At 46.6% G+C, this 27,620-nt stretch overlaps 1 pseudogene; it reads left to right on the top strand.

The window, feature by feature from the left end:
* The first annotated feature begins 1,445 nt into the window (after positions 1-1,445).
* LOC124045322 lies at positions 1,446-24,043 on the top strand (annotated as a pseudogene).
* Positions 24,044-27,620: the final 3,577 nt, after the last annotated feature.

Consider the following 27,620-nt stretch of genomic DNA (forward strand, 5'->3'; position numbering starts at 1 on the left):
AACATCCTCCAGCATGACCGGTTTGGCAGTGGGTCAGTCATGGTGTGGGGTGGCATTTCTTTGGGGGGCCGTACAGCCCTCCATGTGCTCGCAAGAGGTAGCCTGAACACCATTAGGTACCGAGATGAGATCCTCAGACCCCTTGTGAGACCATATGCTGGTGTGGTTGGCCCTGGGTTCCTCCTACGGCTAGACAATGCTAGAGCTCATGTGGCTGGAGTGTGTCAGCAGTTCCTGCAAGAGGAAGGCATTGGATGCTATGGACTGGCCCGCCCGTTCCCCAGACGTGAATCCAATTGAGCACATCTGGGACATCATGTCTCGCTCCATCCACCAACGCCACGTTGCACCACAGACTGTCCAGGAGTTGGCGGATGCTTTAGTCCAGGTCTGGGAGGAGATCCCTCAGGAGACCATCTGCCACCTCATCAGGAGCATGCCCAGGCGTTGTGGGGAGTTCATACAGGCACGTGGAGGCCACACACACTACTGAGCCTCATTTTGACTTGTTTTAAGGACATTAGATCTAAGTTGGATCAGCCTGTAGTGTGGGTTTCCACTTTCATTTTGAGTTTGACTCCAAATCCAGACCTCCATGGGTTGATAAATTTGATTTCCATTGATAATTTTGGTGTGATTTTGTTGTCAGCACATTCAACGTTCTGCTGCCTGCAACATCCTCCAGCATGACCATGTTTGGAGGAGGGTCAGTCATGGTGTGGGGTGGCATTTCTTTGGGGGGCCGCACAGCCCTCCATGTGCTCGCTAGAGGTAGCCTGACTTCCATTAGGTACAGAGATGAGATCTAATTTATCTGACCCTAGCTATCTACATGTTGGGGGAAAAACGATCTGCCACGACGACCAACCAGTTTGCGAGAAAAGCAATGCTAAGCTAACTTACTAGCTGGCTAATTAACTTTACAATAGTATTATAAAACAGCAAGAAGTCGCATGGCTAGCATAAACGTACCTCTACTCTTGAATTCACTAGACACTGATGTGGCTGTCGCCGGACACACTGAAATACAACTAGACAGACTGCTATGTTCCCCCTCATTTCCCCTCATTAAAATGTGAATGGGTATCTAACAGTAGCAAGTTAACTATTTCACTCATCTAACGATTTCATAATTTCACTCAACATTGAGTGGCAGAAATGGTATAGCAAAGTCCCAGTTACCCCAGACCTGTGCAATGTTTAGTGGGGCAAAATTGGTGGCTGGGGCGCCAGGTGGTCTAGTGGTTAGAGCGTTGGGCTAGTGACTGAAATGGCATATATTATTATTATATTAAGATCGAATCTCCTAGCTGACAAGGTACAAATCTGTCATTCTGCCCCTGGTCAAGGCAGTTAACCCACTGTTCCTAGGACGTCGCTGACTTGCCTAGTTAAAGTAAAGTAAAATAAACTGTCCCATGGGTTCTTCCATGTCCCCAGCTGCCTTGAAGCGCATGCTGAATTTCAATGCTCCTCCTTTGAAAAACACTGCTGCTGAGCCAGTATGGAAGGTGCTGATCTACGACAGGTGTGGCCAGGACATCATCTCCCCTCTACTGGCAGTCAAGGAGCTACGGGACATGGGGATCACGTTGCACTTGTGAGTAGGCCTAACTCACAATTTGACATCACTGTTAATAATCTCCTTCACAAAAGGTACATTTAGAAAAAGCTAAAATCATGATATGCCAGACAAATCATTTATTAGGCTGTAAAGACATTGAACCTTTTTGTGTAACAATCCATCAACTCTGGAGTATTTTGGTAATGAAGGAGCTGTGTAGTATATTTCAAAGGACAACAACAGTTTTGAGAAAAGGAATTTGTGTCAATACTGAATTGAGCAATTGCAAATAAGTCCACACACACACAGCATTGACTTGGTGTCAATCAATAGAGGATACAGTCATCTAGAAAGCTCCTCAATGTATTTTATCTTTCTCTATAGGTTGCTTCATTCAGACAGAGATCCCATCCCCGATGTGCCAGCCATCTATTTTGTGATGCCGACAGAGGAGAACATTGACCGGATATGCCAAGCAAACATCCCTCACTCAGAACTTCATCCTGACGTCGTCAGATATGTTTAAACGCTGGATAGGCCAGATGATAAGGATACATGTCTTTGGCCACAGAGTCTATGAATTTGGTGGCTTTGCCCAGATAAAATGATTTGTTGTCCAAACGTAACATCCCAGACATGTAACATCCTACTTACTAGTCAGTATATTGTTCCATTCCGTTGTTTTGTCTCTCTTTCTCGGGACCTTCGTAGCCAGCTTAGTCTTACTATTTTAACTTCATCTCAGCCATATCCAGAAGTAAACTAGAGGATATTGCCAGTGCAGCTCTCTCAGCCAATGCTATCACACAGGTTACCAAGGTGAGTCTACAACACACTAGTTTACCACTCTGCCAGTCTGCATCTCAAATGGTACCCTATTCCCTATATGCTGCACTACTTTGTGCCTGTGGTGAAAAGCAGTGTACTATAAAGGGGGGGTAGTGTGCAATTTGGGACTCAGGTCCAGTCATTTTCTATAAATCACATCACAGGGTATTTGACAGCCTTTAAGAGTAAGGTCTTTTTTTTGTTGCTTTTGTAGGTGTTCGATCAGTATTTGAACTTCATCACACTTGAAGATGATATGTTCATCCTCGGCAATCAAAATAAAGAGTTAATCTCCTACCATGGTAAATTCATTGGATTCAGAAACGGGGCAAGATTTTATATTGTCAAAATGAAACTAAAGATAACTGTTTTTATTCACATATTACCTTCAGATCGTGTTCTTGATTAGCTGGCATGATTGTATTTGACTTCCTGTTTTCCTATTCCCTTTTGATTAGCAATTAACAAGCCGGACATCATGGACACAGAGATGGAGGCCATCATGGATACGATAGTAGACAGTCTCTTCTGCTTTTTTGTCACTCTGGGTGGGTCCTTCAACACAACGTTATCAATGTCACAATACTATTGAGACTCCTGAGAGAACATTGCTCTGGTATTTCAAAATATACTGTGAGATTATTTTACTCAGGTGGCTATACCATTTCTACCTGCTAGATGGCAGCATTACTACCATTTATTACTCACAATAATCGAAGCAGTACCAAGATAATAGTTATTCTGAGCGAGGAAAGCTGTTTGAAAGTAAAGGGTTTTGTCTTTGACAAAACAAACCCACCTTGCAGTCTGTTAAAATATTCTCAGTTTTATCCTAATGGGATTCAGCCACCACTAGACTCCAGCACATATAGAGAAGCTCTGCTAAACTCTTCAATGCTCTCTATTGGCAGCTCTGCTAAACTCTTCAATGCTCTCTATTGGCAGCTAACAGATGTGTTTTGTTTTCTTAGGTACTGTCCCCATAATCCGCTGTCCAAGAGGGAATGCTGCGGAGATGGTCGCGGTGGTGAGCATCACCCTCCCTCATTTAAAACCATCTGAAGTTTCCTCACCTCAGCCGCTGTCAGGGGCGCAGTCTGTCTGAAAACTCTTTATATTACGTATTGACAGTGCAGAGAGGCCTGGGAGAGTAGTACCCATCCCCCGTGGGCACAGTGAAAGGGGAAATTAGTCATTTGATTACTACCCCAAATCCAACCACCCCCAGAATCTCAGCATTTGCAGGTGGAATGTTGATGCAGTCTGTGGAAGCTGATCCTCCAGGGGCCTTAATGCATGGGTAGAGTGATTCTCCTCTAGTCATGCAACACTGCTAATTGTTCCATGTAGTGCTGTGTTGTGGTGGTGGTCTTAATGCAGGACTGTGTGCTTAGTCTTTATTTGGTTCAGAAGATATAAGGCCTCTTGCCTCGCTAGTAAAGAGACTAAAACATCTTATCCCAGTTTCTCTATTTCAGAAACTTGACAAGAAGCTTGGGGAGAATCTGCGAGACGCCAGAAACAGCCTGTTGACTGGGAACAACATGGGGGCCACCCAGTTCAGGTGGTTCAGGGTGCTGTAGACTAGTAAACTGGGTATGAACCATCAAGAGAGCAGACTAGATGTAGACATTCATCCCATTGTGTACTTTACCATGGAAAGCCTACTCCATTCCATATGACAAACGCATACAATGGCTTCCCACACACACTGTTTCACCATATCTTTGTTTAACTCTGAGGTGTAAATGTGCTCTCCTGCTGTTCTCCTCTCCAGACCCACTGAACAGTTAGCTAGGCCTTCACTAAGTGCTGGATGAAGATTAAACAGTCATGCCTCCTCTGAAAATCTAAGCTGGATCCATTTCAAGTCTTCTTTTGTGGTGGAGCATAGAGAGCCTAGTCAGTGGGGAACTCTGGGTACATATGTCATCCTCCGTTTCATCTCTGTCTGTCTGTCTCTCTCAGCTTCCAGAGACCTTTATTTGTACTTGCTGACCGCAACCTGGATCTTGCCACCCCCCCTCCACCACACATGGACCTACCAGGCCCTCATCCACGACGTGCTGGTAAGACTGACAGGAGGAGCACATCTGTTTGTCGTTCTCCCGCCACAGTGTTATGATGGACTTAACAGACACATCATACACTTTGACAAATCTAAGGGCTTACTAATGAGAAACCTCTACTCTACAGTCTGGACTCATTCCTGGTGAATTGTTGGGTGTATGGTATTTTACACTGAGTCTGAACTGGTCTGCTTAGTAGTGTGAATAGGGTATATACAGTACACCAAGGTGTGTGTGGTTTTTCAAGGTAGCAATCAGATTTAACTTGGAATGTTATTTCTGAGATACTGTAATTACTTTGTGTGTAAAATGAGGTGGAGGGTAAATGTTATGGTATGTGCTCAGTGCAATGACGTGTCAGAGATCATAAATATTAGTGAGGAAACATTTTCCACCATCCGTGCCTTAAAATGATTTGTGGTGTAGAGTGGACCAACCAGTCTCCTATCCAACCATTGGTTTTCAGCATTGTTTGAAACCATTTGTTTTAGCCTCGATATATGTATGACAACGGTTGTTATTTTGAAGGTAGGCTATGATGATGTTAGTAGATATCAATGTTTATTCCCAGAGGTATCTATGGATCAGTATGTTTTCTAATGTTTTGAGTAGAAATATGACCAGACTTCACATCCAATAGGATCTCTGACAGCCAACAAACACAGAGTAACTAGTGTCTGTACCGGTGTCTGTTTATTTGTGTGTCCCCCAGGACTTCCACCTGAACAGGGTTAGTATGGATGAGTCTGTGGGGTCAGAATCCTCTCTTGCCGGAGCCAGACCCAAGAAGAAGAACAAGAAGAGTTATGACCTCACATCAGCCGACATGTTCTGGCAGAAACACAAGGGCAGGTTTGTATTTGCTATGCAACATTTTTACAGCGAAATTAAGGCAGTTACACATTTTTGAAAACATTACAATGCATTCACAACAGATTTCACAACATTAAGTGTGTGCCCGCCGGCCCCTTCTCTACTACCACATATCTACAACACAAAATCCACGTGTTCGTGTGTGTATGTTGTGTGTTTGTATGCATGTCTGTGCCTATGTTTGTGTTGCTTCACAGTCCCCGCTGTTCCATAAGGTGTGTTATCAGTTCATATTTTTTTTCTAGATTTTTACTGCTTGCATGAGTTTCTTGATGTGGAATAGAGTTCCGTTTAGTTATGGCTCTATGTTGTACTGTGCACCTACCCATAGTCTGTCCTGGACTTGGGGACTGTGAAGAGACCTCTGGTCTTGTGGGGTATGCATGGGTGTCCGAGCTGTGTGCCAGTAGTTCAAACCGACAGCTCGGTGCAATCAATACCTCTCACAAATACAAGTAGGGATCTCCTCCACTTTGAGCCAGGAGAGATTGACATATTAATATTAGCTCTCTGCACGTCCAAGGGCCAGCCGTCCTGCCCTGTTCTGAGCCAGTTGCAAGTCCCTCTTTGTGGCACCTGACCACACGACTAAACAGAAGTCCAGGTGCGACAAAACTAGGGCCTGTAGGACCTTCCTTGTTGAAAGTGCTGTTAAGAATGCAGAGTAGCTACTGTTATCAATATGTTTTGACCATGACAGTTTACAATCCAGGGTTACTCCAAGCAGTTTAGTGTCCTCAAATTGCTCAATTTCCACATTCATTATAAGATTTAGTTTGTCCCAAATACAATGTTTTTTAAAAATATTTAAGACTAATTTATTCCTGGGCCTCCCGGGTGGCACAGTGGTTAAGGGCGCTGTACTGCCATCAGAGACTCTGGGTTCGCGCCCAGGCTCTGTCGTAACCGGCAGCGACCGGGAGGTCCGTGGGGCGACGCACAATTGGTCTAGTGTCGCCCCGGGTTAGGGAGGGGTTGGCCGGTAGGGATGTCCTTGTCTCATTGCGCACCAGCGACTCCTGTGGCGGGCCGGGCGCAGTGCGCACTAACCAAGGTTGCCAGGTGCACAGTGTTTCCTCCGACACATTAGTGCGGCTGGCTTCCGGGTTGGATGCGCGCTGTGTTAAAGAAGCAGTGCGGCTTGGTTGGGTTGTGTATCGGAGGACACATGACTTTCAACCTTCGTCTCTCCCGAGCCTGTACAGGAGTTGTAGCGATGAGACAAGCAAGTAGCTACTAAAACAATTGAATACCACGAAATTGGGGAGAAAACAGGGTAAAAAAAAAAATATTAAAAATATAAAAATACTAATTTATTCCTTGCCACCCATTCTGGAACTGACTGCAGCTCTTTGTTAAGTGTTGCAGACATTACAGTTGCTGATGTGTATAGTGTTGAGTCATCCACATAGATAATGTCGTTAGTAAAGATGGAAAAAAGTAAGGTGCCTAGACAGCTGCCCTGGGGAATTCCTGATTACATTTACATTTAAGTCATTTAGCAGACGCTCTTATCCAGAGCGACTTACAAATTGGTGCATTCACCTTATGACATCCAGTGGAACAGTCACTTTACAATAGTGCATCTAAATCTTAAAGGGGGGGGTGAGAGGGATTACTTATCCTATCCTAGGTATTCCTTAAAGAGGTGGGGTTTCAGGTGTCTCCGGAAGGTGGTGATTGACTCCGCTGTCCTGGCGTCGTGAGGGAGTTTGTTCCACCATTGGGGGGCCAGAGCAGCGAACAGTTTTGACTGGGCTGAGCGGGAGCTGTACTTCCTCAGTGGTAGGGAGGCGAGCAGGCCAGAGGTGGATGAACGCAGTGCCCTTGTTTGGGTGTAGGACCTGATCAGAGCCTGGAGGTACTGAGGTGCCGTTCCCCTCACAGCTCCGTAGGCAAGCACCATGGTCTTGTAGCGGATGCGAGCTTCAACTGGAAGCCAGTGGAGAGAACGGAGGAGCGGGGTGACGTGAGAGAACTTGGGAAGGTTGAACACCAGACGGGCTGCGGCGTTCTGGATGAGTTGAAGGGGATTAATGGCACAGGCAGGGAGCCCAGCCAACAGCGAGTTGCAGTAATCCAGACGGGAGATGACAAGTGCCTGGATTAGGACCTGCGCCGCTTCCTGTGTGAGGCAGGGTCGTACTCTGCGGATGTTGTAGAGCATGAACCTACAGGAACGGGCCACCGCCTTGATGTTGGTTGAGAACGACAGGGTGTTGTCCAGGATCACGCCAAGGTTCTTAGCGCTTTGGGAGGAGGACACAATGGAGTTGTCAACCGTGATGGCGAGATCATGGAACGGGCAGTCCTTCCCCGGGAGGAAGAGCAGCTCCGTCTTGCCGAGGTTCAGCTTGAGGTGGTGATCCGTCATCCACACTGATATGTCTGCCAGACATGCAGAGATGCGATTCGCCACCTGGTCATCAGAGGGGGAAAGGAGAAGATTAATAGTGTGTCGTCTGCATAGCAATGATAGGAGAGACCATGTGAGGTTATGACAGAGCCAAGTGACTTGGTGTATAGCGAGAATAGGAGAGGGCCTAGAACAGAGCCCTGGGGGACACCAGTGGTGAGAGCGCGTGGTGAGGAGACAGATTCTCGCCACGCCACCTGGTAGGAGCGACCTGTCAGGTAGGACGCAATCCAAGCGTGGGCCGCGCCGGAGATGCCCAACTCGGAGAGGGTGGAGAGGAGGATCTGATGGTTCACAGTATCGAAGGCAGCCGATAGATCTAGAAGGATGAGAGCAGAGGAGAGAAGAGTTAGCTTTAGCAGTGCGGAGCGCCTCCGTGATACAGAGGAGAGCAGTCTCAGTTGAATGACTAGTCTTGAAACCTGACTGATTTGGATCAAGAAGGTCATTCAGAGAGAGATAGTGGGAGAGCTGGCCAAGGACGGCACGTTCAAGAGTTTTGGAGAGAAAAGAAAGAAGGGATACTGGTCTGTAATTGTTGACATCGGAGGGATCGAGTGTAGGTTTTTTCAGAAGGGGTGCAACTCTCGCTCTCTTGAAGACGGAAGGGACGTAGCCAGCGGTCAGGGATGAGTTGATGAGCGAGGTGAGGTAAGGGAGAAGGTCTCCGGAAATGGTCTGGAGAAGAGAGGAGGGGATAGGGTCAAGCGGCAGGTTGTTGGGCGGCCGGCCGTCACAAGATGCGAGATTTCATCTGGAGAGAGAGGGGAGAAAGAGGTCAGAGCACAGGGTAGGGCAGTGTGAGCAGAACCAGCGGTGTCGTTTGACTTAGCAAACGAGGATTGGATGTCGTCGACGTTCTTTTCAAAATGGTTGACGAAGTCATCTGCAGAGAGGGAGGGGGGAGGATTCAGGAGGGTGGAGAAGGTGGCAAAGAGCTTCCTAGGGTTAGAGGCAGATGCTTGGAATTTAGAGTGGTAGAAAGTGGCTTTAGCAGCAGAGACAGAGGAGGAAAATGTAGAGAGGAGGGAGTGAAAGGATGCCAGGTCCGCAGGGAGGTGAGTTTTCCTCCATTTCCGTTCGGCTGCCCGGAGCCCTGTTCTGTGAGCTCGCAATGAGTCATCGAGCCACGGAGCGGGAGGGGAGGACCGAGCCGGCCTGGAGGATAGGGGACATAGAGAGTCAAAGGATGCAGAGAGGGAGGAGAGGAGGGTTGAGGAGGCAGAATCAGGAGATAGGTTGGAGAAGGTTTGAGCAGAGGGAAGAGATGATAGGATGGAAGAGGAGAGAGTAGCGGGGGAGAGAGAGCGAAGGTTGGGACGGCGCGATACCATCCGAGTAGGGGCAGTGTGGGAGGTGTTGGATGAGAGCGAGAGGGAAAAGGATACAAGGTAGTGGTCGGAGACTTGGAGGGGAGTTGCAATGAGGTTAGTGGAAGAACAGCATCTAGTAAAGATGAGGTCGAGCGTATTGCCTGCCTTGTGAGGGGGGGAAGGGGGGGAAGGTGAGAGGGTGAGGTCAAAAGAGGAGAGGAGTGGAAAGGAGGCAGAGAGGAATGAGTCAAAGGTAGACGTGGGGAGGTTAAAGTCGCCCAGAACTGTGAGAGGTGAGCCGTCCTCAGGAAAGGAGCTTATCAAGGCATCAAGTTCATTGATGAACTCTCCGAGGGAACCTGGAGGGCGATAAATGATAAGGATGTTAAGCTTGAAAGGGCTGGTAACTGTGACAGCATGGAATTCAAAGGAGGCGATAGACAGATGGGTAAGGGGAGAAAGAGAGAATGACCACTTGGGAGAGATGAGGATCCCGGCGCCACCACCCCGCTGACCAGAAGCTCTCGGGGTGTGCGAGAACACTTGGGTTGACGAAGAGAGAGCAGTAGGAGTAGCAGTGTTGTCTGTGGTGATCCATGTTTCCGTCAGTGCCAAGAAGTCGAGGGACTGGAGGGAGGCATAGGCTGAGATGAACTCTGCCTTGTTGGCCGCAGATCGGCAGTTCCAGAGGCTACCGGAGACCTGGAACTCCACGTGGGTCGAGCGCGCTGGGACCACCAGATTAGGGTGGCTGCGGCCACGCGGTGTGGAGCGTTTGTATGGTCTGTGCAGAGAGGAGAGAACAGGGATAGACAGACACATAGTTGACAGGCTACAGAAGAGGCTACGCTAATGCAAAGGAGATTGGAATGACAAGTGGACTACACGTCTCGAATGTTCAGAAAGTTAAGCTTACGTAGCAAGAATCTTATTGACTAAAATGATTAAAATGATACAGTACTACTGAAGTAGGCTAGCTGGCAGTGGGTGCGTTGTTGACACTACACTAATCAAGTCGTTCCGTTGTGTAATAGTTTCGACAGTGCTGCTATTCGGGGGCTAGCTGGCTAGCTAGCAGTGTTGTTTACGTTACGTTGCGTTAAAAGAACGACAATAGCTGGCTAGCTAACCTAGAAAATCGCTCTAGACTACACAATTATCTTTGATACAAAGACGGCTATGTAGCTAGCTATGTAGCTAGCTACGATCAAACAAATCAAACCATTGTACTGTAATGAAATGAAATGAAAATGTGATACTACCTGTGAATGCGACCGGGTTGTGAGTCTATTCGGTAGACGTTGGCTAGCTGTTGGCTAGCTGTCGGCTAGCTGTCGGCTAGCTGTTGGCTAGCTGTCGGCTACCTGGATTATGTTTGAGAGGCTTCTATTAGAAAACACCCTCTGTTTTCTGTTAGACAGGTAACTCTTTATCCACAATATAGCAGGCGGTGTAAAGCCATACAAGTTTTTCCGGCAACAGACTATGATTGATAATGTCAAAAGCTGCACTGAAGTCTAACAAAACAGCCCCCACAACCTTTTTATCATCAATTTCTCTCAGCCAATCATCAGTCACTTGTGTAAGTGCTGTGCTTGTTGAATGTCTTTCTACAAAAGCATGCTGAAAGTTTGTCCATTTATATTGTATGTGGTCAAACACAATTTTTTCCAAAAGTTTACTACGGGTTGGTAAAAGGCTGATTGGTTGGCTATTTGAGCCAGTAAAGGGGGCTTTACTATGCTTAGGTAAGGGAATAACTTTTGCTTCCTTCCAGGCCTGAGGGCTCACTTTCTAGTAGGTTTAAATTGAAGGTATGGCAAATAGGAGTGGCAATATCATCTGCTATTATCCTCAGTAATTTTCTTGTCCAAGTTGTCAGACCCAGGTGGCTTGTCATTGTTGATAGACAATTTTTCTTCCACGCTTACTTTACGGAATTCAAAATTACAATGCTTGTCTTTCATAATTTAATCAGATATACTTGGATGTGTCGTGTCAGCGTTTGTTGCTGGCATGTCATGCCTAAGTTTGTTAATCTTGCTAATGAAAAAAATCATTAAAGTAGTTGGCAATATCAGTGGGTTTAGTGATAAATGAGCCATCTGATTCAATTAATGATGGAGCGGAGTTAGCCTTTTTGCCAAAAATTTAATTTAAGATGCTCCAATGCTTTTTAGTATCATTCTTTGTTTCATAGTGTAGTTTGTTTTATTCAGTTTAGTCACATGATTTCTCAATTTACAGTACGTTTGCCAATTACTTGTACAGCCAGACTTATTTTGCCTAATCCTTCTCAACCATACAATTTTTCAATACCTCATCAATCTATGGGGATTTAAGTTATTACAGCCATTTTCTTAATGTGTACATGCTTATTAGTAACTGGGATAAGCCATTTCATGAATGTGTCAAGTGCAGCGCCTGGTTGCTCATCATTACACACCATGGACCAACAAATATTCTTTACATCAACAACATAGTAATCACTACAAAACTTGTTGTATGACCTCTTCTACACTATATATAGGCCCAGCTTTCTAGATATGGCTACAATATTGTGATCACTACATCTGATGGATTTAGATACCTCTTTCAAACAAATTTCTGCAGATTTAGTAAAGATGTGATCAATACATGTTGATTATTTCAATCTTGTGCTGTTTAACTACCCTGATAGGTTGATTGATAACCTGAACCACTAGTTTCAGTTTGAAGCCTTCTTAGGAACTCGTGATCAATTACTGATTTAGAAGGTAGTCTGCAGGGGATGCTTTATAACTCAGTAGAAACAATCTATTTGGAGCATTGCCGTAGTGAAGTTATTCTTGCTTGAGAGGTCATTTTGACTCTTCCAGCCCGTTCCCAGAGGTGGCTGAGTCTGTACAGGAGGAGTTAGACACATACCGAGCCCAAGAGGACGAGGTGAAACGCCTCAAGAGCATCATGGTAAGCGTGGCACACAGGTGGTTTTATAGAGCTGTTCAACGAAGTAGTCTCACTGAAAACATTAAGACGACACTCACACTTTCATATTCCCTACTAAAACAACTTTCATTTTCTTCTCCAGGGTTTGGAGGGTGAGGATGAGGGACCCATTAGTAGTATTAGTATGTCAGACAACACCGCAAAACTTACTTCAGCTGTCAGGTAAGCATCAATGTAGAATATACAGGATTTATCATTATTATTATTATTATTTATTCATAACGGCACCATTATAGACAGTTCTCTCAGGCCGTACCAAACTGTGTTTCCTCTAACAGCTCTCTGCCAGAACTTCTGGAAAAGAAGAGGCTGATTGACCTCCACACTAATGTAGCCACTGCCGTTCTGGATCACATTAAGGTCAGTGTTTAGCACGGTCTTGGCCAGACAGGGTGTTCTCTGTGTCTAGAGAGAGAGGGTTCTCTTTATGTCCACAGTGAACAGCGTCCCATTAACACCATTCTCAGATATTGTACACATATGGAAGACTGTTGTGCTGTGCAATCGCAGTTTTACCATCTCATATAAAGTTACTACATCTGTCAAAGGGCTGCCTAAAAATCCTCTTGAACTAATCTACACCTTATGGGATGTATCCACAGAGCCGTAAACTAGACGTGTACTTTGAGTACGAGGAGAGGCTGATGAGCAAATCCACCCTGGAGGAGTCTTTACTGGACATAATCAGTGACCCTGACGGTAGATGTGCCTCTGTGCTTATCTTACCCTGACGGTAGATGTGCCACTGTGCTTATCTTACCCTGACGGTAGATGTGCCTCTGTGCTTATCTTACCCTGACGGTAGATGTGCCACTGTGCTTATCTTACCCTGACGGTAGATGTGCCTCTGTGCTTATCTTACCCTGACGGTAGATGTGCCACTGTGCTTATCTTACCCTGACGGGAGATGTGCCTCTGTGCTTATCTTACCCTGACGGGAGATGTGCCACTGTGCTTATCTTACCCTGACGGGAGATGTGCCTCTGTGCTTATCTTACCCTTATCTTACCCTGACGGGAGATGTGCCACTGTGCTTATCTTACCCTGACGGTAGATGTGCCACTGTGCTTATCTTACGGTAGATGTGCCCTGTGACGGTAGATGTGCCTCTGTGCTTATCTTTACGGTAGATGTGCCACTGTGACGGTAGATGTGCCTCTGTGCTTATCTTACCCTGACGGTAGATGTGCCTCTGTGCTTATCTTACCCTGACGGTAGATGTGCCTCTGTGCTTATCTTACCCTGACGGTAGATGTGCCACTGTGCTTATCTTGGCCAGAAATGACATGCATCATGCATATGTGTGCTACTTTGTCAAGGGTTGGAAGTACCTGAGATGCCTGTTTTGAAGGTTTGGCAAACAACAGTTTTTCTCTATGTAACAGCGGGAACACCGGAGGACAAGATGAGACTCTTTCTGATTTTCTACATCACAGTCCTGCAGCCCACTTCAGAGGTGAGGCCTGGGCCCCTTCTATCCCTACCCTTAACCTAACCCCTCCTATCCCTTACCCTAACGGTCTAAGCCTAAACTCTGTCCCTGTCAAAAACATACTAGACTCCCATCACACGTTCTGTCCCCATCAAATGCATGCCAAACTAGACTTTATCACAGGTCAGGGGAGGACCCACAGGATGCAGGACCCTCTGTTCGGGAACTCTATGCTGATCCACTGCAGTCATATCAGTATCATGTCCAATGGACCAAAACAACACACTAGCAACCTGAATGGAGACACTTTGTGGTTTCACTGTAGAAATCTTAACAAAAACACAATACACACTTTGAAAAACCTTGGGCTTGGCTTGGATTTAATTATGTAGAACACCATTAAGCAAAACACCAATTCCCAACATTTTCATTTTTCATATGCTTTTCTTCTGACAACATTCAAAATCTTTATTGTTCGATATGACGCATGTAGAGGCAAATTCTAGGAACATTGAAACCTTTGAAGCTGCGGCCAAACATCATTACTCCAAAAATCCAATAATGCTAGCCTGTTCTGTTCTGGGCATCTCAAGGCCCTCTGTATAGGAGACCTTCCGGCTCTCCACAATGACTGGGGGGTCTCTTCAGTGAGATTAGGGCTGATCTAGGATCAGTTGCTCACCCCTGTGAATAACCTTATTCATTATCACCTAAAAGACACAACTGATCCCAGAACAGCACTTCTACTCTGAGGCGCTTTGTTAATATGGGCCCAGGTTTCTGGCTGCGGCTGCAGGCTGGTATCAGTGTTAGGATCAGGCTGTCCTGGAGCATCATGTTGATCAATGGTCTCCCTAACAGCCCTTCTCCTCTGAGACACCATGCTGTTCCCTGGCCTGACAGCTGAAGTCAAGCAGGAAATCATTTTCTACCACTAATGTCTGTGGTATTTCTCCTTTCGTCTCTGTCCCCATGAACCTGAACCCTCCCTGGGTAGATTATCACCATGGGATTACCCTCTCTGGTTCATCCGTCCACTCCTGCTCTTAAGGTTATTTGTTTTCCCTGGCAGATGTGGTGTAACATGGTACATTAAACAGTCTCTGCAATCATTCCATACTATAAAGATGATGCCACCACACACATCACACTTGGCCTCACACTGTTTATGAACAATGGGTGTCGATCCCTTCGGGGTACTAGACCTTGAATGCCTGCTCGATCACTTGTATGTTTTACCTTGCCGAAAACAGGCATTCTTTATGTTCTGTGATGTAGACTGATCTGGACCAATACAAGAAGGCTCTGCTAGACACAGGCTGTGACCTGTCCCCTGTCAACTACATCAAGCAGTGGAAGTAAGTTGGTCCATCAAAGTATGTTTCATACATACAGAACAAAACATAACAGTTAACCACATTTTGTTTTAGACAACAAGCTACTTATATATTGTCTCTTTTATTTTCAGGGCTTTCACTAAGATTGCTGCCACACCATCTAACTATGGGAACAGCGGTGTAAAACCTATGGGGTAAGAGAGAGAGAATGTCCCTTTCTATAGACCACAGTTTTAATCATTATTTAAGCAGATAAGTTATTGAGAACACATTTTTATTTTACAATAACAACATAATCCATGCTAGTTCCATATTCCTAACCCCTGTGTTGACACTCTCCTAACCCCTGTGTTGACACTCTCCTAACCCCTGTGTTGACACTCTCCTAACCCCCGTGTTGACACTCTCCTAACCCCCGTGTAACCCCCGTGTTGACTAACTCTCCTAACCCCCTGTTGACACTCTCCTAACCCCCGTGTTGACACTCTCCTAACCCCCTGTTGACACTCTCCTAACCCCCTGTTGACACTCTCCTAACCCCGTGTTGACACTCTCCTAACCCCCGTGTTGACACTCTCCTAACCCCCGTGTTGACACCCCTCTCCTAACCCCGTGTTGACACTCTCCTAACCCCCGTGTTGACACTGACACTCTCCTAACCCCTGTTGACACTCTCCTAACCCCCGTGTTGACACTCTCCTAACCCCCGTGTTGACACTCTAACCCCTAACTCTCCCCCCGTGTTGACACTCTCCTAACCCCCGTGTTGACACTCTCCTAACCCCTGTGTTGACACTCTCCTAACCCCTGTGTTGACACTCTCCTAACCCCTGTGTTGACACTCTCCTAACCCCTGTGTTGACACTCTCCTAACCCCTGTGTTGACACTCTCCTAACCCCTGTGTTGACACTCTCCTAACCCCCGTGTTGACACTCTCCTAACCCCCGTGTTGACACGGTCTTCCTGTCTCTGTCTCACAGCCTCTTCTCTAGGGTGATGAACTCTGGCTCCCAGTTTGTCATGGAGGGGGTGAAGCACCTGGTGCTCAAACAGCATGTAAGTAGCTCTACACAGAGAGAGAGACACACACAAACACAGAGGGAGAAATGCACACACACAAACACAAACACAGAGGGAGAAATGCACACACACACACAAACACAGAGGGAGAAATGCACACACACACACACAAACACAGAGGGAGAAATGCACACACACACACACAAACACAGAGGGAGAAATGCACACACACACACACACACAAACACAGAGGGAGAAATGCACACACACACACACACAAACACAGAGGGAGAAATGCACACACACACACAAACACAGAGGGAGAAATGCACACACACACACAAACACAGAGGGAGAAATGCACACACACACACACACAAACACAGAGGGAGAAATGCACACACACACACAAACACAGAGGGAGAAATGCACACACACACACAAACACAGAGGGAGAAATGCACACACACACACAAACACAGAGGGAGAAATGCACACACACACACAAACACAGAGGGAGAAATGCACACACACACACAAACACAGAGGGAGAAATACACACACACACAAACACAGAGGGAGAAATACACACACACACACACACACACAGAGGGAGAAATACACACACACACACACACACACAGAGGGAGAAATACACACACACACACACACACACAGAGGGAGAAATACACACACACACACACACAGAGGGAGAAATACACACACACACACAGAGGGAGAAATACACACACACACACACAAACACAGAGGGAGAAATACACACACACACACACAAACACAGAGGGAGAAATACACACACACACACACACAAACACAGAGGGAGAAATACACACACACACACACACAGAGGGAGAAATACACACACACACACAGAGGGAGAAATACACACACAAACACAGAGGGAGAAATGCACACACACACACAAACACAGAGGGAGAAATACACACACACACAAACACAGAGGGAGAAATACACACACACACACACAGAGGGAGAAATACACACACACACACACACAGAGGGAGAAATACACACACACACACACACAGAGGGAGAAATACACACACACACACAGAGGGAGAAATACACACACACACACAGAGGGAGAAATACACACACACACACACAAACACAGAGGGAGAAATACACACACACACACACACAAACACAGAGGGAGAAATACACACACACACACAAACACAGAGGGAGAAAAATACACACACACACACACACTCACAGAAACACACAGGATGAGTAGGAAGATACCGAATGTCTCCTAATCTTACTCCTGCTGAGGCTGGCTGGCCGAGAGACTGGCTGGCCGGCCGAGAGGCTGGCCAAGGAGGGCTCTCATTATGATACTGTCTGTATGTGTGTTTTTTTAAAGTGTCCAGATGTCAATTGGTTTTGATGGGAAGGTTTTTCCTGTTAGTCAGTCTGTAATGAATGATATCATCCGGTGAGCAGAACAGAGTTTGAACGAGTTTCTCTTTCAGAACCTGCCAGTCACACGTATGCTGGACAACCTGATGGAGATGAAGTCCAACCCGGTGAGTCTCCTCCTCTTTTATTCCCTTTTCTCTTCCCTCCTCCTCTGTTCGCTCTTTCTTGTGGACATTCCTCTATGTATTTGTGTTGCACTGTCACATTCAGGAGGGAAGCATGCTCATAATACAGTAGAAAAAAGATGGACAACCTGATTGGAGGCTCATGTACGCAGTCTGAGACCTCTCCAATCATGCCTCCATTCTGTTCAGATCACTTCTGACTGGATATGTGGAGAAACTATTTGTGAAGAATTACTTTTTTAGATACTTAAGCTACTTTGCAAAATGGGGGGGGGGGGGGGTATATTGTCTGATCTGAATGAGTTAAATGTGTCTCACAGGATCCATCCTGCTTGTACAGGAGCTGTGGTTACTAAGAGGAATTGGGTGACCTCTAAGTAATGGAAGAAATTGAGGGTTTCTAGAATTGAGTTTGGTGTACTGATGATATATGATCTGCAGGAGACAGATGACTACAGATACTTTGATCCCAAGATGCTGCGTGGCAGTGAGAGGTAAGACTCCATAAAGAAGTCCAAAGATAGCAGTTACTTAGCTAAGGCCTATACATTTTCTGTGTCTGCAAGATGTTTCTAACACTCCTGCCTTCCAACCAGCTCCATCCCAAGGAACAAGAACCCGTTTCAAGAGGTGAGTCCTGCCATGGTCAGCAGAAAGAGAGACACAAATAGAACCTCCATGTCCAGTAACTGCTGTGGCCCTGAGTACCCTGGACGGTCCTGGCCCTTAGCCTGGCCTGACTGTGTGAAGGGTAGAGTACTAATCTCATCTGTGTGTCCTGACCTGAATCGAGCAGCCTGATGTAGCATTATGGTCTCAAAATGAGACTTTCTCTCCTATTTTAGGCTATCGTCTTCATGGTGGGAGGAGGGAACTACGTAGAATATCAAAACCTAGTGGACTACACAAAGGTAGCTTCTTATTACTCTAAATCTGTTTGTTTTTCAAGAACCTCTTCATATATCCAGTTGAGTTTTTATTGAACCATGTGTATTTTGTGGTACCCTTTTTTAGGCAAAGCCAGGGAAGAGGGTGCTGTACGGATGCAGTGAGCTCTTCAATGCAGGACAGTTCATCAAGCAGGTAGGAGGACCAACAGCCTTTAAAAAAATTCAATAATAATATTTCTAATTATGTATAATTGATCATTATCATTTGATAATATCATGATATTTATCAACAGTAATCATTAACAAGCCCAAAACATAATGTGGAAGGACCACTAGAGGGCAGGCTGGGCTCATGGATAGTAGCCCAACAAAGCATGGGAGACCAGGTAACCAGAGTCAATTAAGCACAGCTGAAGGTACTAATGAGATACTCTCCTTCCCCTATAACAGAGAGAATGGAACCAACAGAAAAGGGGGAAACTATCTCTGGAAGATGGCTACCGAGAGAGAGAAGCTGTGCTGAAAGAACCAGGAAGATGGTGACAAACCCATGATTTATGTTTGTTGTAGTTTAAAGATTATCCTATTGTGTTCTTGTTTCATCTGGAGAAGAAGATGTGTTTTTTTCCTTGGAAGATTTTTCATTGATTATGTTAATGTTTTTGTTGACAAAATACCCTCAATAGAGAACCGTGTTCAATCAGAAAAACCTACTCCTGACTCGTTTATTCCACCTTCCCGCTTTAGAGTGACGCCTAATTACTTGGTACGCTCACATTGGTGGAGGATGCAGGCATTAGGTGGACGAGTGACACAAGGATAAGTGAGTAAATTAATATTCTTCCAGAAGACCCGGAGGAACCATTCAAGAACGATGGATAACGCCCTACTACAACAATTGATCACGGCACAGCAGACAACCATAGAACTCCTGCAACAACAGCTGAGTCGACGAGAAGAACCTAGAGTTAGGCCAAGAGCGGCTGCTCACGCCATCTTATCTCGTCTCTCCAAGGAGGATGATATTGAGACCTTCCTCATGACCTTCGAAAGGACGGCCACCTTGGAAGAGTGGCCGCCCACAGAATGGGCTAGCGCATTAGCTCCTCTTTTGACCGGGGTGGCTCAGGAAGCCTATTTTGACCTGGATTCCCGCGAAGCTGCGGACTATGGGCGACTAAAAACCGAGATCCTGTCCCGGTACCAGCTGACTGCCAGAGATAGGGCTGTAAAGTTCCATCAATGGACCTATACAGCTGATCAACCCGTCCGTGCCCAGATCTTCGCCTTAATACGACTGACAAAACAGTGGCTAGAACCTGGAAAGGGAGTAGGACATGTGATAGAGACTCTCGTAGTGGACAAGATATTGAGAGAATTACCCAGTGACTTAAAAAGGGTTGTGGGGCAAGCCAACCCGTTGTCAGCCGACGAAATAGCCCAGGCGGTGGAAACATATCGGTCTACAGGGGAGTTGTTAAAAAGTGACAAGGAGGAACGGAAGGAGTCGTCCAATCCCGTACCACGACTCACCCCGGCGTGCCCGCCACCGAAACGTCCAAGCCCCCCCCGGAGGTGGGAGAAGTCAGCCACCACACAGCCGGGTCGGTGTTATAAGTGTCAGTCTCCCAACCATTATGCCCCACAATGTCCTAGCAAGGATGAGCCCATGGTCACAGAGTCGTCACTGCCTACCCCCACACATCCCGTTTTGAGGGGGCAGGATCAACACTGTTGGTTAGCAGAGATAGCCCCAGCCTCAGAGATTCCGGTGCGAGTTGAAGGACAAGATGTGGTAGCTATTCTCGACTCGGGAAGTATGGTTACGTTAGTAGAGGAGCGGATGGTGACCTCCGCAACACTGCTACCAGACAAAGTAGCCGTATCCTGTATCCATGGAGACACCCACTATTACCCCACTGTGAATCTGCCTATTCTCACTCCAAAAGGAAGGTGTACAGTCAGGGCAGGGAAAGTGCCCCAGCTGAAGGTGCCATTATTGATCGGGAGAGACTGTCCCCTATATAAGGAGCTTCGGCAGATGACGTTATGCACGGGAAGAAGGGGGACAGGAAAGAAGAGAATCTCCAAGCCCGAGGTAGTAGTACTACAAGGAGACGTAGCCGCGTCCTCGTCCTCTACTGCAGAGGAAGAAATAGCGACCCAACGTTTACGACAGATATTCCAGGAAACCACCGATGAAGACACCTGTGAAGGGTTATACACAACGCAGGAAGGAAGGAGCAACCAGGCACTAAGGGATATATTTGAAGCTCCATCCGAGGAGGGAACCTGGAAGGGATTCTCCTCGGTCTCCCCTGATGGGGATGTGGAACAACCTCCACATCCCTCTACTGAGGTTGACCTGCCCCAGGAATTAAAGGGACAGTTCGGCACCTCGCAGCATAGAGACCCAGACCTAAGGGAGGCCATGAGGAAGGTGAAGGTGATCGACGGGAGGAACGTCGACGGATCAGGTGAGCCCCTCTTCCTTACTATGCAATCAGGCGGGGTCTCTTATACTGGGTCGTACGACGAAGGGGGGAAAACCAGGAATTACTAATGGTGCCTAGACCCTACAGGGATACAGTTCTACAGTTAGCCCATTCCCACGTCCTAGGAGGACACCTGGCACGAGACAAGACTATTGACAGAATCATGCAGAGATTCTATTGGCCCCGTGTCACCCGAGATGTGGCCAGGTATTGTAAGACGTGTGATCAATGTCAACGTACAGCCCCAAGGCCACACCTACGTAACCCTTTGATTCCTCTCCCCATCATAGAGACTCCCTTTGAACGCATAGCTATGGACCTCGTAGGACCCCTCCCAAAATCCGCCAGAGGACACGAGTACATCCTAGTGGTTATAGATTATGCTACCAAGTTCCCGGAGGCCATACCCCTGCGTAACATGTCGTCAAAGGGAATTGCCAAGGAATTATTCCTGATGTTCTCTCGTGTGGGCCTTCCCAAGACGATCTTAACCGATCAAGGAACCCCGTTCATGTCCCGGTTGATGAAGGACTTGTGTCGGTTATATCAGGTTCAACCGATACGTACAAGCATATTCCACCCTCAAACAGATGGGTTGTGTGAACGCTTGAACAAAACAATTAAAAGCATGTTGAGAAGAGTGGTGTCCCGAGACGGGAAAAACTGGGACATGCTCCTCCCACACTTAATGTTTGCCCTGCGAGAAGTACCTCAGGCATCCACTGGATTCTCGCCGTTTGAATTGCTCTATGGCAGACCCTGTCGAGGAATCCTCGACTTAGCCAAGGAGACCTGGGAGACCCAACCATGCCCCTTTCGATCCACAATAGAACACGTTACCCTGATGAGAGACCGCCTGTCAGCAGTGTGGCCCATAGTCAAGGAGCATATGGAGAAGGCCCAAAGGACCCAAGGCCGGGCCTATGATAAATCTGCGACCCCCCGTGAGTTCACCGTGGGAGAGAAAGTGATGGTGCTTGTGCCCACGGCCGAACATCGCTTGCTGGCGCAGTGGAGGGGCCCTACGAGGTAATGAAAAGGGTCTCACCGGTCAATTACCTCATCAAGCAACCTGACAGGAGGAAGAAGGTCCAACTCTATCACATAAACCTGCTGAAGACGTACCATGGACGAGAGGAGGAGGTGGCTTTGATGGCCCTGGAGGGCAAAGAAAAAAAGAGGCTCTACCACAGGTGCGCCGTGGCCAAACTCTCCTACCGGAGCAGTCAAGACAGCTAGATAAGCTGATTATGAACTTTGGTCGAGTATTCTCTCCATTCCCAGGACAAACAGATGTCCTGTTCCACCATATCCACACTGAACCCGGCAAGAAAGTGCATATCCGCCCTTACAGGATTCCTGAGGCTCGCCGAGTCATCGCTAAGAAAGAGGTGAGGGAGATGTTGAGGATGGGCGTGATCGAGCCCTCGACGAGCGAGTGGTCCAGTCCCATAGTCCTGGTCCCCAAAGCCGATGGTAGTATGAGACTCTGCAATGACTTTAGGGGCGTGAATGCCATCTCTACATTCGATGCGTACCCCATGCCCCGTGTGGATGAACTCTTGGAGCGCTTAGGAAAGGCCAAGTTCATCACTACCCTGGATTTGACGAAGGGATATTGGCAAGTGCCGGTGGCTCCGGAGGATCGCTCAAAGACTGCCTTCGCCACCCCAGAGGGGCTTTTCCAGTATGTGAGGATGCCCTTCGGACTGCACGGAGCCGCTGCAACCTTCCAACGCCTCATGGATGCCATTCTACGCCCCCATCAAGAGTATGCAGCGGCGTACATAGACGATGTGGTCATCCACAGCGAGGACTGGGATAGTCACCTCCTGCGATTACGGGCGGTGCTCGTGAGTTTGGAAGCCACAGGGTTGACAGCCAATCCAAATAAATGCTGCCTGGGCCTGTCCGAAGCGGAATACCTGGGGTATACCGTGGGGAATGGGAAAATACGCCCGCAGGCAGAGAAGACCAGGGCAATTCGTGACTGGCCTCGACCCCGGACCAAGCGAGACGTTCGGGCCTTCTTAGGGATAACAGGATATTATCGCCGTTTTATCCCGGGATATGCAACCATTGCCAACCCCTCACAAACCTCATCAGGAAAAACCTGCCAAACCAGGTAGAGTGGAAAGACGAGGCGGAAGAGGCCTTTCAATTGTTAAAAGATGGCCTGTGTTCTGATCCCGTTCTACAGGCTCCGGACTTCTCACAAGAGTTCATTGTGCAGGTCGACGCCTCGGATACCGGGCTCGGGGCCGTACTAGCTCAGGGTGAAGGTGAAGCAGAGAAGCCGATTCTCTTCATTAGTAGGAAACTCAGCGATCGGGAACAGAGGTATGCGACCGTAGAGAAAGAGGCCTTAGCCATCAAGTGGGCCCTCGATTATCTCCGGTACTACCTACTGGGTCGGAGGTTTGCATTAGTTACTGACCATGCGCCCCTCGCGTGGATGGCTGGTAAGAGAAACAATAACAACAGAATAGCCAGATGGTTTTTGTCTTTACAACCGTTCTCTTTCCATGTCATCCACAGGGCCGGATCGAGGAACGGGAATGCAGACGCGCTGTCCCGACGCGACCAAGACGGTGCGTCTGGCGCCCGACCCTCCGGTTCGGTCCTGGGGGGGAAGGTATGTGGAAGGACCACTAGAGGGCAGGCTGGGCTCATGGATAGTAGCCCAACAAAGCATGGGAGACCAGGTAACCAGAGTCAATTAAGCACAGCTGAAGGTACTAATGAGATACTCTCCTTCCCCTATAACAGAGAGAATGGAACCAACAGAAAAGGGGGAAACTATCTCTGGAAGATGGCTACCGAGAGAGAGAAGCTGTGCTGAAAGAACCAGGAAGATGGTGACAAACCCATGATTTATGTTTGTTGTAGTTTAAAGATTATCCTATTGTGTTCTTGTTTCATCTGGAGAAGAAGATGTGTTTTTTTCCTTGGAAGATTTTTCATTGATTATGTTAATGTTTTTGTTGACAAAATACCCTCAATAGAGAACCGTGTTCAATCAGAAAAACCTACTCCTGACTCGTTTATTCCACCTTCCCGCTTTAGAGTGACGCCTAATTACTTGGTACGCTCACAATAATATGAAATTATGACACACATTGTGGGTTTGTGTTAAATAACCTACTCTGCTTAATTGATCTCAGATTTCTTGTTTTGACTATTTCTCCATGCTTATCTCCACAGCTGTCCTCACTCGGCCAAAAGTAAAAACAAGAAAATATATGAACATTTTATTTTCTTCAATTCCATTTCTCCTAAATACTCAAGACCTCCCGAATCATACCTCTAGGTTCTCTCTGATATTCCATGTATTTTATCATGTGTACTGTACTTACATTGTTTGTTTACCTAATTATCTTTACACTCTCAACAAATAAAGATTAACAGTCTTACTCGGCACTGCTGTGATGTCTAGTGTTTGTACCAGGGTTTTCCAACTTGTCCTTTGTTTCATCTTATTCTAGATCAGAACAGGGTGTTTTAGCAGAGACTTCAGGATTATTATTTTAAAAGTCTACATATAGCCCCGTTAGTCTGTTTCTGTTCCCCTTGGGCCATTTTGGAGCTGAACTCATCAACCAAGCAGGATCAAGGTATTAGGCTAATAATGTATGAAAGACACAGCCATGCCTGTTCTCTCAGCCTCAGTCTATTGCTGTACACCTGCCTGCTGCTGGCTGGCCACATAGACATGGTGATCCTGTGGAGAGACAAGAGAACGTGACCATCCACCTGAGCGGTCTCTGGGACACCACTCACTTCACCTGTCTTTAATCAGAACAACACTGGGCTCTTCAGACGTGTGTGTGTGTGTGGTTGAAATGAGACCGTTGTGAAAACTTGGATCTTATCCTAGTGGCACTCAGATGAAAAGGGTGCTGATGGAGGACAATATTATATCCCTTCCTAATGTAACTGTATAGTGTGTCAGCCAAGGAGGAGACTGCCATTGCTGATACTAGGTAATTATTCTAATGTTTACCTTGTTAAACTGCTATAGAGCTACACTGTTGATAATATAGAAAAGACAACTTTAACAAAATAAATACATGGTGAATCTTGAGTGTACTTGTATTCTGATAGCATTGCGAGTTGTCTTCATGGATACGGTTTAATTGGGATGTATTTTATTGACATTTCCAGGGTGGCTCTCCTGGCTAGGTAATAGTGGTGATTTGTTATTGAAGTGTCTCTCTTTGAGGAAAACACAGGGCCACTGGCACGGCCCGCTACCAAAGCCTATGGCCTCCTCTGTGGCCAACATGAGTTAAACATGTTAACCCTCACAATGCTGCCGTCCAAGACTCCCTAGCCACGTCCTTAGAGCATGCGCAGACCAGCTGGCTGGTTCGTTTACGGACATATTCAATCTCTCCCTATCCAAGTCTTCTGTACCCACTTGTTTCATGTTGTCCACCATTGTTCCTGTACCCAAGAAAGTGAAGGTAAATCAAATCAAATTTTATTTGTCACATACACATGGTTAGCAGATGTTAATGCGAGTGTAGCAAAATGCTTGTGCTTCTAGTTCCGACCATGCAGTAATAACCAACGAGTAATCTAGCTAACAATTCCAAAACTACTACCTTATACACATAAGTGTAAAGGGATAAAGAATATGTACATAAAGATATATGAATGAGTGATGGTACAGAGCGGCATAGGCAAGATGCAGTAGATGGTATCGAGTACAGTATATACATATGCGATGAGTATGTAAACAAAGTGGCATAGTTTAAAGTGGCTAGTGATACATGTATTACATAAAGATGCAGTAGATAATAGAGTACAAGTATATACGTATACATATGAGATAAATAATGTAGGGTATGTAAACATATTAAGTAGCATTGTTTAAAGTGGCTAGTGATATATTTTACATCAATTCCCATCAATTCCCCTTATTAAAGTGGCTGGGGTTGAGTCAGTGTGTTGGCAGCAGCCACTCAATGTTAGTGGTGGCTGTTTAACAGTCTGATGGCCTTGAGATAGAAGCTGTTTTTCAGTCTCTCGGTCCCAGCTTTGATGCACCTGTACTGACCTCGCCTTCTGGACGATAGCGGGGTGAACAGGCAGTGGCTCGGGTGGTTGTTGTCCTTGATGATCTTTATGGCCTTCCTGTGACATCGGGTGGTGTAGGTGTCCTGGAGGGCAGGTAGTTTGCCTCCGGTGATGCGTTGTGCAGACCTCACTACCCTCTGGAGAGCCTTACGGTTGTGGGCGGAGCAGTTGCCGTACCAGGCGGTGATACAGCCTGACGGGATGCTCTCGGTTGTGCATCTGTAGAAGTTTGTGAGTGCTTTGGGTGACGGGCCGAATTTCTTCAGCCTCCTGAGGTTGAAGAGGCGCTGCTGCACCTTCTTCACGATGCTGTCTGTGTGGGTGGACCAATTCAGTTTGTCTGTGATGTGTATGCCGAGGAACTTAAAACATTTACATTTACATTTAAGTCATTTAGCAGACGCTCTTATCCAGAGCGACTTACAGAATAGCACCCCCCCCCCCTCCTCTTCCCTCCATCCATAAGAAGGGTAACAACCATGTATCTAGGAACATATCCCGCCTGAATAAACATATAGAATAGCACCACTCTCTCTCTCCTTCCCTCCATCCGTAAGAGGTAGGGTAACAACCATGTATCTAGGAACATATAGAATAGCACCACTCAAGTCTAGGGATTTCCATAAAAATAAAGTCAGTTAACTTGGAATAACAACAATCTTATTCTAAAATGGACTGTGTCTCTCTGTATTAACATTTAGATAGAGAGACCACCGACCACCGACAGGGAAATGTATACCACCGTCTTCAACATCATCCTAGTCTTAGTCATCACTGCACTTTTATTAACAGACCCATTGTCAGCCTGCAGTCTCCTGAAGGGAATGGACGCCTGGTTGGTTGGTTAGACACACTACTGTTCCATCGATGTGGATAGGGGGGTGTTCCCTCTGCTGTTTCCTGAAGTCCACAATCATCTCCTTAGTTTTGTTGACGTTGAGTGTGAGGTTATTTTCCTGACACCACACTCCAAGGGCCCTCACCTCCTCCCTGTAGGCCGTCTCGTCGTTGTTGGTAATCAAGCCTACCACTGTTGTGTCGTCTGCAAACTTCATGATTGAGTTGGAGGCGTGCGTGGCCATGCAGTCGTGGGTGAACAGGGAGTACAGGCGAGGGCTCAGAACGCACCCTTGTGGGGCCCCAGTGGTGAGGATCAGTGGGGTGGAGATGTTGTTACCTACCCTCACCACCTGGGGGCGGCCCGTCAGGAAGTCTCAGTACCCAGTTGCATAGGGTGGGGTCGAGACCCAGGGTCTCGAGCTTAATGACGAGTTTGGAGGGTACTATGGTGTTATGACTCGCCTTGTAGCACTTCTGTCATCATGAAGTGCTTTGAGAGATCATGAGGTGCTTTTGAGAGACGACGCAATTGCAATTCCTTCAGGCTGATAATGTCACTGTTCAGACAAACTAGCTATACTGGAAATGTAGAATACAGGTAGAAATGATTTAAAACAAATCCTGCAGTCAATTTTTTATAAGTGTATTAATTCCATCAACTGTGAAATGTACAATTTCAATTCCAATTTAGTACCAGTTCAAACAGACGGAACTAAATGTAATTGAACCAAACCCTGTTAGTAGTTGTTCTAAAACCTTGAAAGAGGTTCAAGATCACTTCATAGATTGACAAGGAACCCAGATCTTATCAAGGAGTTCATCTGTGAATATGAAAACAGAACTACATTCTAGCTCCACATATTATCAAATCAATCCCTCAGTA

Source organism: Oncorhynchus gorbuscha, linkage group LG10 (genome assembly GCF_021184085.1).
Source record: "Oncorhynchus gorbuscha isolate QuinsamMale2020 ecotype Even-year linkage group LG10, OgorEven_v1.0, whole genome shotgun sequence".
Lineage (NCBI taxonomy): Eukaryota > Metazoa > Chordata > Actinopteri > Salmoniformes > Salmonidae > Oncorhynchus > Oncorhynchus gorbuscha.